The 13,600-nt window shown below is 43.2% G+C and overlaps 1 protein-coding gene across 1 annotated transcript in view; it reads left to right on the top strand.

Annotated features, from left to right (window-relative positions):
* Positions 1-13,600, top strand: part of LHX4 (LIM homeobox 4) — a 47,806-nt gene that overhangs the window by 8,571 nt on the left and 25,635 nt on the right. The window lies entirely within an intron of this gene.

Genomic DNA, 13,600 nt, shown 5'->3' with positions numbered 1-13,600 from the left:
CATACTGAGAAAATACTTTCAAGGAATGATATGGGGAAACATTTCATTTTACTTGACTCACTTAACTTATTTGTAATGTTTATTCTAAAACGAACTACCTCTTAGCATCATGAAAATATTATTTATAAATATAATTTTCTTTCCCTTTTTGAACTATTTTAATAAAAAAAAAATAGTGCATTTTTTAAATATCAATTACCTGAATCTCTACCTTTTAGCTGCAGGAAATAAGTCTAATGCCCATTAGTTGCACTCTGTCCTGGGTAGCTGCCTGTTTCTTGATCAAGGCGCTGGCTACCCTTGGTACAGCAAGAATATTGTGCCAAGCAGAAAAGATATGGGGCTCCTGGGAGTATAGGGTTCCTTCGACTTTCAGGCAGGACTCATTTAGTGTGTAAATGGTTTTATAATGAACTCTATTGCAGGAAAGTAGTAATTTAGGAACAAATTTGAGCTGTATGTGTCTTTTGCGCAATCTTTTGGTAAATCCCTTGATAAGCATTAAAGCAATAGAAAGCAGAACAGTATGGCACATTACCTGATGGTACCCCTTTTTAGATGCCACTATTAAAATACCATTTACGCAACTATATGCCAGTCCACAATGCCCTATAACATTGCCAGCCACAGTCAGGCATAGAGTTACACCCAGTAGCGGATTATCATATGGGCGGTTCAGGCGGCCGCCCAGGGCCCAAGGATCCCAGGGGGCCCATGGCCGCCCGAACCGGGCAATAATTTTAAAAATCACTTCAGAGTATCATGCAGCTATGCAGCGTGCTAGTGCCGCTAATGGCCGCTGCTGATAGGGAGGGAGGGGCGGACTGGGACGGAATAGAGCCGCCAGGGGCTGTTGATGGGAAGGAGGGGGAGGGACTGCAATAGCAGGGGCTGGATAGGACTAGCAGACGTGCGTCTGCTAGTCGTGGTAGAATACGCCCCTCCTTGACGCTGCACATACCGCCAGTGAGGAACAGAAGAGCAGGGCGGTGGTTGAGTGATGAGGAAGGTTAGTCTGCTATTCGCCTCCTGCCCCAAGCAACAGTTGACTGACGGCAGACGCTAAGCGGGGATCAATTATACAGCAGGGGGGGGTTGAGCGTCTAACTCACTGCAGGGGGCTCTATGGGTGATCATAATTTCTCCCCATAGACACTCAGAAGTCAGTTAGACACTCAACCCCCCCTGCTGTATAGTAAATACTGAAATACTGAGGGCTCTATGGGGGATGAGGGGGATTATTCCCCTCTTCATAGAGTCCTCTGCAGTCACTTAGATGGTTAGACCCCCCACATTCAGTATAATCCCCCCCCATTCCCATAGAGCCCTCAGTAGTTACTAATATATTGCAAGGGGAGGTCAGATTGTCTGACTGACTGCTGGTGGCTCTATAGGGGGATCTGAGCGACTAACTGCTGAGGGCTCTATGGGAGGGCTATCTCCCCCACCCCAGAGATGTCAGGATCAGACACTCAGACCCCCCTATAGAGCCCTCAGCAGTCAGTCAAACAACCTGACCTCCCCTTGCAATATAATCTCCCCCATACAGCCCTCAGTTTTCCCATGAGAGAAATTTATGACATATCCACAGAATTTGTCATAAATGTCAGCTAGATGTAGGCCCCACCTCTGGGACCCGCACCTATCTCTAGAACGGGGCCCCCTAATCCCCTTACTACCTGTTTCTGCTCTCGCTGCCTCCCGGCCCCATCCTGATTACATGTTCGGGAGTTACGGAAACAGCGTAGCTTGCTGAGCTACACTGTTTCCATAAGTCCCATAGAACTGAATGAAAGTTATGGAAAGTCCATGAAGTCAGGAAGTGGCCGGGAGGCATCGAGAGCAGAAAGAGGTAGAACAGGGTTTAGGGGGCGCGGTTCTAGAGATAGGTGCGGGTCCCAGAGGTTGCACTGACATCTATCTGACAGGATCCACAGGATATGTCATAAATTTCCCCTTTAAAGTGTAACTAAACTTATAAAAAACTTCTGACATGTCATAGTGAAATGTCAGAAGTTTTGATCGGTGGGGGTCCGAACAGTGAGACCCCCATGATCGCTAGAACAAAGTGGCAGAAGCGCTCAGGTGACCGCTGTGCCGCTTCCTTTCTGATCTGCTTTTCTCAGAAAGCCGAGCAAGATGTGTACGGACGTACACCACTCCGAGGAATGGTGATCAGAAACGAAGTGGCGCAGCATTCAATCGTGCGCTTCTGCCGCTTCACTTTAGCGATCAGTGGGGGTCTCAGTGCTCGGACCCCCAACCGATTAAAAGTTCTGACATATCAGTATGACATGTCAAATGTTTTTTAAAAATGTAGTTACATTTTAAAGAGAGGTGTTACAATTTTTTTATTATTATTATTGTTATTATTTATTACTTTGTCTTTAATAAAACAGTGTATCAGTGTGTTTGGTGCAACTTTCTAAATACCTTTTTATTAAAAATGATTTTTACTTTTTGAGATACAGCTGCTTTATATCCTGAATACGGAGCAGCTGTATCTAGTGCTAAAACCTGTATCCATCAGGTCAGTGGCACTGACAGGTACAGTGTCAGCAGGTTGGGGGGGTTGGATTGCATGTGAGGGGGAAGTAGGGGGCCCAAGTTGTGTCAACAGCCCAGGGTCCATGGTACACTTAATCCGCCACTGGGAGTTGGGGCTGTATGGCGCTATCTACAAGGGGGCTGTGTGGCGCTGTCTACAGGAGGGGGGGCTGTATTGTCCTATCTACAGGAGGGGGGCTGTATGGTGCTATCTCCAGGAGGGAGCTGTATGGCGCTATCTATAGGAGGGGGGTCTGTATGATACTATCTACAGGAGGGGGCTGTATGGCTCTATTTACAGGGGTGTTGTATGGCACTATTTACCTGAGGGTGTATGGCACTATCTACAGGGGGCTGTATGGCAATATCTACAGGGGGGGCTGTATGGCACTATCTACAAGGGGGAGGCAGGGGTGCTATCTACAAGTGGACGTGACACTATCTACAGTGGGGCTGTATAGCACAATCTACAGGGGGGCTGTATGGCACTATCTACGGGGGGCACTATCTACAAGGGGCGCTGTGTGGCAGAATCTACAGGGGGGCACAATCTACAAGGAGGGGGCTGTGTGTGGCACTCAGGGGAGGGAGGGCCCAGTCAAAAGTTTGCTATAGGGCCCAGTCTTTTCTAGTTACGCCCCTTACCTCATGTACAAATTGTCTTTGTGTAACCTCTTTAAATGTTGTGCTCTTTTCTTTTTATTTGTAAACCTGCCTGAAGAAGGAGCCTGTGTGCTCTAGAAGGTTGCAAACATGATTTTTTTGGTTAGCCAATAAAGGTATCATACCTATAATACTTTTTGTCTTTTTTGACACTGAAGTATTTAACATTGCATAAAAAAATATTCCTAAGATCTTGCAGTTTTCCCTCTGGCCACTGAGCTTCACAATAGGGGGGACACACTTCCTGTTCTGTAGAGATCACTTCTCAGCAGTCATTTCATTACCATCATAGGCAGGATTACAATGAAAAGTAGCATCTCTATATGATAACACAGGATCTACCATTCATAATAGGTGATTGACACAGCTCCCCTCCTCTTCCCCTGCACAGGTCACAGAGCATGCCTAGAACAGTCTCCCATAGAAGTCAATGAACATCTCCAGTCTACAGGTTCCTATTGTCCATATGACTGCTGTAAAGCATATCTCTAAATGCTGTTGACAGCAGGTCAGGTAATATTACTGCCCCCATAATCATTTACAGAAAATATAATTAAAAAAAATCTAAAATAAAAAAATAAAAATAAACAAGAAAAGAAGAAAATGCATCAGTACCTGGTTTTAATTAGTAGAAAAAAAATAGGGGATACATTCACTTTAAGGGCTCGTTTACACGAGCGTGATATACATGCGTGCGACGCGCGTGCTTTTCCCGCGTGTCGTACGCACCTATGTTAGTCTATGGGGGCATGCAGACAGTCCGTGAGTTTTTCTCAGCGTGAGTCCGCTGAAAAAAACTCACGACATGTCCTATCTTTGTGCGCTGTTCGCGCATCACGCACCCATTAAAGTCAATGGGTGCGTGAAAACCACGCATGCCGCACGGAAGCACTTCCGTGCAAACTGCGTGATTCGCGCCACAGCTGTTAAAAGGATGAATGAAAACAGAAAAGCACCACGTGCTTTTCTGTTTACAAACATCCAAACGGAGTGTCATCATGATCGCGGCTGCGCGAAAATCAAGCAGCCGCGCATCATACAGGGCTGACACACTGAGCTGGTAAGTGCCTTTTGCGCACGCAAACGCCCCGTTTTTTGCGTGCGCAAAACGCACACGCTCGTGTAAATGAGGCCTAAAGGTGTGCAACCTGTGTGCATTACCTGTCATTACTGAATGCCTTGATGGTCTTTTCACTCACAGCTTCTTCTCCCGATCCCAGACTTGATGTCCAAAGCTTTGAAAACACAGCTACATAGGATCCAGCTTTGTTCTCTAGTTTATTAATTGGGTGTTGTTATTTGTACACTATATAATTGTAGTATTTGGATACTATATGGTAACCCATAAGGGGAGGGCTTTAGTAGAAAGTGCTGCGCACACCATAACAGTTAATATTTCTGGGTAACCCCCATTTTTACCCCATCCCTAACTCCAACCACAGTAGTGGCTATAAATTAAAATGCCAGTTGTTTTTAAATAGCCAACTAGATCATGGATACCGCAATGCTACTATTATAAAAACTCTCACACTTGTACAAGATAAAGGGGACCTGTCACATCCCCCCAAAAAATAATAATATGTATATATATATATATATATATATATATATATATATATATATATATATGTTTAGCTGACAGCCTACATTTAAGGGTTATTGCCACCTGAGATGGGATATGCCATAATGTCTGATAGATGTACGTCCCGGCTCTGGTACCCGCACCTATCTCCAGATTGGTAGTCTTCCGACACCTGTCCCACTAAACAAGCTTGGCTGTTTCCGTAACTCCTATAAGAATCAAAAGAGAGAGAGAGAGACGCTCACATGCCTGGCCATCTCTCCATTCATTCTACCCCAGGATGTGGCGGTCGCTTCAATCGGCTAGGCGGGGTTTGGGTTACTTCATCTATCAGACACATAAGGCGTTCGGGAGCTGCTTCTGCTTGTGTCGTCTGTCCTGGCTCCTTGATCCCCTCTGTGTTGCTATCAGAAGGTGGCGGAGAGGGGACGCAGTTCTCACAGAAGCCACAGAAGCTGCTACAGCAGATAGAGTGATCTTGTGAGATCACGCTGCTGGAGTCGTTCTGACACTGTCCTCATTGACCAAACAGAGTGACTCAGCTCTACATGCCCCCTTGACATTGGACTATGGAGACCTCCTAATTCTCAATTTATTAATTCATTTACATATTGGGGGCCAAAACTAACAGGAATCATAGCAGAGGAATGGGCGCACTCTCAAGAAAAAAAAGTAATGTCTCAGAAGTCAGGAAGGAATAAAGGTAACCTGTCAATCTACAGGGAGTGTGTCATAGAGCAGGAGGAGCTGAGCGGAGTAGGAGTCCAGTCGGACCTCTTAGTGATTGACAGACTTCTCTGTTTGAGTGTGCACGCAGAGATAGCTGTCAATCACTGAGTAGGACCGCCCACTGGACTCCTAAACTCGGAATGTGCAGAGGTTTAGATCAATAAATTATAGGTTATACTGAATCTTTCCTACAAAACTCTACATTAATCTGCTCAGCTCCTCCTGCTCTATGACATGCTGCCTGTAGATTGGACTGCATTTTCAGAATCATAGGTCCCCTTTAAGGTAACTGCTGGCAGTTTGATATAATTGGTTACGTGACAGGCTCTTTTTAAGAAAAAACTAACTCCAGAGTGATCCCTCACTTTGTAAAATGCAAAGACCAGGTGACCACTGAGACCTTAGATAATTTTTTCGCTGGCCAATATAGCTTTTTTAGGAAACCATATTTCTTGCACTGGACGGAGAGAGCTGATTCATTGAAGCCAAAGTATAACTTGCACCTAAATAATGAAAAAACTAATGGATCATTTGTCCCATGTGGTAAGCAATTTTGTGTTTTTTTGTTATTTTATTGGCAATTAAAAATAATTTAAGTAATTGGAAAAGTTTAAACGAAGGCCAGGAAATGTTACATTAATTTTCTGTAGTGACACAATTTGATGGAGGATGGAATGGGATGTTCAGATATTATAATGTTCTGTGACCAGGTGACAGTATGTTTTGTTCTAGTGAAGAAGATTCTCTGAGAACATATAAATTTGTGTACCCACATTGTCCTCTGCTCCTCTATAAATAAATATATGTGCATTCACACACAGATGTACACCAATCTGCCGTCACATTAGCATATTGTAGTCTTTCATAGAAAGTATACACTTACTGCACAGTATTTAATGGCAGGCAAAATCCTATTTACAGATAAACTGCAGCATTTTCTTAAGATGTATTTCTGTTCTGCATCTTTCAGTGTCTAGAAGATTTTACTCTAATTCTTTTGCAGCAGATTTTGGGGGGGGGGGGGGGGATTATGATCTGACCTTAATCCTAATCCCTCATTGCCCTGGGGACCTATAAGGAACGCATGGGCGATGTGTCATCTCAGAAGATTTATCTCCTGGAATACTGTTACAAAATTTCAGTGTGATTTAAGTTCAGCCAGTTACGTTCACCTTTGCTATAATTACTATAAGGTAGTGTTTCTGACATGTTGCTTTCAGTTGATTTACGCTGTAGCCAATGAACGTAGGCAAGATGGGATACAGTTTGCTGGATTAAAGTCAGATTACAAAATAGAACAAACTAAATTCTATCTATCTATCTATCTATCTATCTATCTATCTATCTATCTATCTATCTATCTATCTATCTATCTATCTATCTATCTATCTATCTATCTATCTATCTATCTATCTATCTATCTATCTATCTATCTATCTATCTATCTATCTCTGTCTGTCTATATATCAAGTCCTTGGAGACGGATCCAATATCTAATCGTAATGCAAAAAATAGCAAAACATGGTAGCACTACAGTAGTAGCTAGGTTCTCCAGCACCCGGGACAAAGATTCAGTTTGGCGCCGCCCCTCCCCCAACTTCTTTCCCAACATCTCCTTCCCCCTCACCATGTTTGCTTTCTCTACCAATCAATGAGATGTATTTTTTTCACCTTTTTTTTTTTTTATGTAACTTGAGCATAAAACCATTTGTACATTTTACAAGCAATATAGTTCTATAAGGGAGTTACCATAACAATAATTTAAAAGAAAACAAATTAAAGTGGTCAGTGCCTGACTAAAACAGATTGTATAACTGAAGCTAATGAGACTATATGGTGAAATAATGAACAGCTTCCTCTTGTAGATAGTGCTGCACAGCCCCCCTGTAGATAGTGCCACACAGCCCCCTGTAGATAGTGTTACACCCCCCCTTGTAGATAGTGCCACACACACCCTCCTGTAGATAGCACTACACCCCCCTCCATGTACATAGCACAATTGGGGCTCTCTAGAGGAGCCCCTGATGTCCCTATCCATATATGGATAGTGACATCAGGGGCTTCTCCAGGAGTGGAATCCCAGGCCATAGCGTCAGCAACCCCCTGGCCGAGTATTCTGCTCCAGGAGGAGTGAATGGCACAGCAGGGAACGGTTAGTTTCCTGCTCTGCCGTAATATTCAATTGTGCAGAGGTGAATAAAGTCCACTTGCTTCATCACTTACTCTACTGTGTTGACATTTTTATTTTTGATTATCTATCATCTATCTATCTATCTATCTATCTATCTATCTATCTATCTATCTATCTATCTATCTATCTATCTATCTATCTATCTATCTATCTATCTATCTATCTATCTAATCTCTCTCTATCTATCTATCTATCTATCTATCTATCTATCTATCTATCTATCTATCTATCTATCTATCTATCTATCTATCTATCTATCTATCTATCTATCTAATCTCTCTCTCTCTCTATCTATCTATCTATCTATCTATCTATCTATCTATCTATCTATCTATCTATCTATCTATCTATCTATCTGTCTGTCTGTCTGTCTGTCTGTCTGTCTGTCTGTCTGTCTGTCTGTCTGTCTGTCTATCTATCTATCTATCTATCTATCTATCTATCTATCTATCTATCTATCTATCTATCTATCTATCTATCTATCTATCTATCTATCTATCTATCTATCTATCTATCTATCTATCTATCTATCTTTCTATGTCTGTCTATCTTTCTATCACTTGTGAGGTTTCTCTATGCAAAATGCAGTCACCACTTAAAGGAGTATTTGTAATTGTATGTCCAGTGCAGGGCCTGAGTGAGCAGTAAATAACGCAAATTTACAGAGCAGCGAGAAGAAAATTCTGTGTCATGCACCACCCCCTAAATTTTGTTCTATACAATACACAGTGTATTGGTTTTGCACAGAGACAGTTTAAGTCCTTAAGGTGTATTAACAACTCCATTCTGCAGTAAATATAGTCATAAATAGCATTAAAATCTTATATATGCTGTCCAACTCATTTTTTTTGTGACTCAAGCCACTTCTGTCTCTGCTTCTCAGCATTTTATTCTCACTCTTCCTCCATTTTGCATGCAGGACTGATACCCGTGCTCATGTGATCTTTTAGCAGCTGCACTGCGCTTTACTTGCTGCTGTTTGCGCTCTCCCGATACTGCTATTTACTATGAATAGTAGCAGCGGCAGTAATAATACAGAATGACCTGCATAACGGCTCAGAAATGCGGCCAGGTTCCGAGTACAGATCGCCAGCTACTGTGCATGTGCGGGAGCCATCCTATTCATCTCAATAGAGCTGAAGAGAGGTGGTCGGAAGCTGTAGCGCATGTCCCAGCAATGTGCACTCCCAAAACCCCGCCAAAATATAGGAGATGACAGGAATGTAGCTGCACAAGTGCAACCGCTGCAGCAGAACCCTAGTAGTAGCCGTATCAAAGGGACGCAGCCAAGACAGCACATTTTGGAAAATTGGTATTTAAAGAAATGATAGTATATGCATTACTTAATATATGAAGTATGATTAATGAGATGGGAATAACCCTTTAATGAGCACCAGTCACCTCTCCTGACATGACTGTTTTAGTAAACACCTGTATTCCCCATGATATAACAATTCTGGAACATATTTTCTTAGAACTGTATGTTGTGCCGTTCCTCTGTTATTCCATGTAGAATTTTTTTAATATATTGACAACTGGGTGTTACCAGTTGTGGGTGTGTCCCTACGTAGACTGACACGATCCAATCAGTGCTGACAGAGTGAGACTGTGTAGGGACACGCCCCTTTGACAAGAGGAATGGTAACACTCAGTCATCAATTTATTCCGACATTTTTAGGAGGAATATCAGAGGAACGGCACAACGCAAAGTTTTAAGATATGATCCAGAATTGTTATTTCATAGGGAATCAAATAGACGTGTCAGGGGAGATGAAAGGTCCTCTTTAAACCTTAATATCTATCCTTTTAACTAATGTTCATGTATGTTACATTCAGATACCAGCTGATGACTGGTACTAAATTATTACGGGTATACCCATGGCTGAAATGAGACTTGGAATTTTGCTTTTGCTTTCGTAATTATGTCTACTATGGAGAAATCTTAGCACACAACTTGTGAACAAAGTGTTTCTCTACAGATGATACTAACCAATGAAATGTGGTCTGTATAAAATAGTAATCTAATGCGTGGTGACCTTTGTATAACAACTATGGTAACTCTAGTAACCACCAGAGTGCTGCCTTCTCTTTTTAGTATTCTGTGCTGTCACACCATTATGCACTGTTCAGCCATAACATTAAAGCCACTGACAGGTGAAGTGAATAACATTGATAATCTCATTACGATGGTTCCTGTCAAGGGGTGGGATATATTAGGCAGCAAATTACAGTCAGTTCTTGAAGTTGATGTGTTGGAAGCAGGAAAAATTGAAAAGCATAAAGATCTGAGCGACTTATTGTGATGGCTAGCGACTGGGTCAGAGCATCTCCAAAACGGCAGGTCTTGTGGTGTGTTCCAGTTATGCAGTGGTTAGTGCTTACCAAAAGTGGTCCAAGGAAGGACAACCGGTAAATCGGCAACAGGGTAATGGGCACCCAAGGCTCATAGATGAGTGTGGGGAGCAAAAGACTTATGTAGAACAAATTGCTAGGAAAGTTAAGGCTGGCTAAGATAGAAAGCTGTCAGAATACACAGTGCATCACAGCTCGCTGCGTTTGGGGCTGCATAGAGTTCCCATTCTGACCTCTTTACTCTGCCAAAAGTGCCTACAAATCGGCACATGAGCATCAGGACTGAACAATGGAGCAATGGCAGAATGTGGTCTGGTCTGATCAATCATGTTTCCTTGTACATCATGTGGACGGCTGGGGGAGTGTGCCTTACCTGGGGAAGAGATGCACTATGGGAATAAGGCAATCCGGCATAGGCAGTGTGATGCTCTGGCAATATTCTTTTGGGAAACCTTGGGTTCTGGCATTCATGTGGATGTTACTTTGACGCGTACCACTTACCTAAAAATTGATGCAGACAAGTACACCCATTTATGGCAACAGGATTCCCTAATGGCAGTGGCCTCTTTCAGCAGGATAATGCACCCGGTCACACTGCATAAATGATTCCGGAATGGTTTTGGAAACATAAAGAGTTCAAGGCATTGACGGCCTCCAAATTCCCCAAATCTCAATCCGATTAAGCATCTGTGGTATGTGCTGTAAAAATAAGTCCAATCCATGGAGGTCCCACCTTGCAATTTATCTGCTGCTAATGTCATGGTGCCAGAAAATACAGGACACCTTCAGAGGTCTTGTGGAGTCCAAGCCTCAATGAGTCAGAACTGTTTTGATTGCACAAGGGGGACCTACACAGTATTAGGCAGGTGGTTTTAATGTTATGACTGATCGTTGTATATAAAAGATGATTACTCGTTCTTAATTGTGTTTATCACCAGTAAAACCCCTTTAACTTATGGCATCTAACATATGCACTAGGAAATACAAGAGGCGTCTATGTAAATTTGAGCAGGACCACATGGCTGCATCCATGGCACCAGGGATGGGATCCAGCCGGTTTGATCTGGTTTGGCCAAATCAGTTGTTGATATCACAGCCGAATCACTGAACCGGGGAAAAGGGAAAAGCAGTGGTCCAGTCCGGCCCAGCAACTACTGGGCTCGGCCCGACGACTACTTACAGAAACTGATGACAAAAGTTCGTCCTGCCCATTGAGTGAGAAGAGGGGACAGTGTACAGTACGTAACTAGGTTGTCTCCTCCTCCTCCTAACTCTTCCTGTGGCCGCCACTGTAATGCTCCGCAGTGCTGGCACAGCCAGTACTGCCTCTGCTAGTCGTCTATCAGCAGGCAGCTTATGATTCATTAACTGCCAGCCAATGGCAGGAGAGAAGGGAGAGTACAGGGAATAATGTTAAGCAGTGTGTCATGCGGGAAGTGGTGCAGGGTCCCTGCATAGGAGAGCAGGCTCAGCTGGTGTTTATAGTGTGGGGGAAAGTCTCTACAACCAGGTCTCTGAGAAGTCGTTATGGAAATCATGTCTGGGCAGAGAGAACGACTCCAATCATAGAAGACGTCACCTGTGAGTCATTGGATATCATTATTTATTCTACTTGGATTCCCTTGTCCAGTTGTAGTGAGCTTGGTCCTAGTACTGTATTTGCGTGCTGAACTTGTTTTTGGTACCATCTTTATGTACTGAGCTTGGTTATGGTGCTGTATTTATGTACTGAGTTTGGTTCTGGTGCTGTATATTTTTACTGAGCTTGGTTCTCATGCTGTATATATCTACTGAGCTTTGTTCTGGTGCTGAATATATGTACTGAGCTTGGTTCTGATGCTGTATATACGTAATGAGCTTGGTCCTGGCGCTGTATATATGTGCTGAGTTTGGTTCTGATGCTATATTTATGTACTGTGCCTGGTTCTGGTGCTGTACTTATGCACCGAGTTTGGTACTGGAACTATATTTCTATGCTGAGCCTCCTTCTGGTGCTGTATCTTGGTTTTGACCTTGGATCTATTGATGTAGCTATGCACTAGGCTTGTTTCTTGGTACCATATCTACACTCCTCAAAATTGAAATTGCAAGTGACATTCCCTTGTGAAGGCCTCTTCATGGTGTTTTTTCACGTGGTCTCCAGACCAATCTCTGGCTATCATTGCATCCGAGACAAAAGCGAGTCTCGCTGAAGAGGATAGATCTCCATTGCAGTCTCCATTGCCGTCTTGCTGTGCACCATGATAGCCTTTGAGAGTGGTGACGTGTGGTCAATGGAACACCTGTAGCTGGACATCTGGCTCATAACCCAATGTTGTGCAAAAGCCTTCTGATAGTTTGTGATAGTTAGGCTTGGAATGTGACATCCAATTTCACTTGTAGTACTGAATGGATCAATGCGCGACATTCTTCCAATCAGACGATCCGTCCGTGCAGAGGTTCGCCTCCGCGCACCTCTTGCTGTCATTCCCGTTAGTTGTTGTTGTTGTTCTCCCAACCACCGAGACACACAACGTTGAACAGTGCTGACATATGATAGTCTCCTGACCGTGATAAACCAAAGTCTCTCAATTCAAGGATTATGTCCCTCAGTTTGTGGCAAGTGGCGATAACTGGCACCTAGATGAACAGGAGTCATCTCACAATCATCGCTTGATACGATTTTTGAGTTTTCATGTAAAAAACGATGCTTTCAATCTGTCTTTCATGCCTCCCCACATGCCACAGATCTTAGCGACACCTGCTACTTCCTCGATTTGCATAACCTTACGGCTCGCCCTCCTTGGTGTTGCAATTTCAATGTTGAGGAGTGTATAAGTTCAGCTTGAATGTGATACTATACAGTGCGGAAAACAAGTGGGAGAATTGCAGCACACAGCTTTACCACTGCTCCAATTCCACACCCTAACTAAATGGACTGCACACACCTACGGTACTGAAGGTAGACATATAAGTCTATAAGTAATGCATTAGTAATGCAGTAAATTTATGTAGATATGTATGTGTGTGTGTAGCTTTTATTAAAAATTATTTTTTACTTTTAGAGATGCAGCTGTATTTTTAGCTGAATCTTGTACCCGTCAGGTCCGCGGGACTGACACACAGGATCCACGCAGTTATCTATAAGGGTACTTTTACATGGCCCGGCATAGGCTGTGTAAACGAGCGCCGATCAACGAGACAGCTTATTGATCGGCACTCGTTTGCTCCTTTCACAAGGAGCTATGTATGAGGAAAAGCGCTTGTTACTACGATCGCTCGTCCCCACACATATCTATCATGTCGGCAGCGCGTCTCCCTGTTTACACAGAGAGATGTGCTGTCCACAACGATAATATTTAAGGCATTTAAAACTATACAATCAGCCGAAGAATGAGCATTTGCTCGTTCATTGGCTGATCGTTGCCCTATTTACACAGGGCAATTATCGTAAATGAGCGTTCTGTGAACGCTCGTTTGCCCAATAATTGGCCGGTGTAAAAGGGCCCTAATTCATAACTTAGATGTGATAGATTACAGGTGGACTCGGAGTGTCA

This window comes from Rhinoderma darwinii, chromosome 7, assembly GCF_050947455.1.
Source record: "Rhinoderma darwinii isolate aRhiDar2 chromosome 7, aRhiDar2.hap1, whole genome shotgun sequence".
Lineage (NCBI taxonomy): Eukaryota > Metazoa > Chordata > Amphibia > Anura > Rhinodermatidae > Rhinoderma > Rhinoderma darwinii.
Note: the sequence above shows the minus strand (reverse complement) of the source record. Positions and strands in the feature narration are given on the sequence as shown.